The sequence below is a fragment of the Penaeus monodon genome, chromosome 27 (genome assembly GCF_015228065.2).
Source record: "Penaeus monodon isolate SGIC_2016 chromosome 27, NSTDA_Pmon_1, whole genome shotgun sequence".
Lineage (NCBI taxonomy): Eukaryota > Metazoa > Arthropoda > Malacostraca > Decapoda > Penaeidae > Penaeus > Penaeus monodon.
The window spans coordinates 39,676,706-39,676,956 of record NC_051412.1 but is presented as its reverse complement, the minus strand read 5'-3'; the positions used below and the strand labels follow the sequence as shown (position 1 = coordinate 39,676,956).

The following is a 251-nucleotide window of genomic DNA, read 5'->3' as shown; positions in this document are numbered from 1 at the left end:
AGTGGAGGAAGAAGAGAAGGAGACAAGAAAGGAAGACAAACACTAAAAAAGGCAGAAGAGAAGGAAGAATTGTGCCTCACCTGAATATCTTCTCTCTCAACATCTGAGCAAATTTAAATTTACTGGCCACTTGGTAAAGCTGCATATACATCTCTGGTTCTGGTATACTCTTCACCGCATTTTTGTAAATCACCTCAGCAACGGCACCCTCCAAGATCTATGAGAGAGTTAACCAAATTCAAAATACATTT

General features: G+C 39.4%; 1 protein-coding gene across 1 annotated transcript in view; it reads right to left on the bottom strand.

Moving 5' to 3' along the window:
- LOC119590859 overlaps positions 1-251 on the bottom strand; it is an 18,630-nt gene that overhangs the window by 12,726 nt on the left and 5,653 nt on the right. The window contains exon 6 of the mRNA XM_037939618.1: positions 81-217. The gene's annotated coding sequence lies outside the window, so the exon portion shown is untranslated. The remainder of the gene's footprint in view (positions 1-80; positions 218-251) is intronic.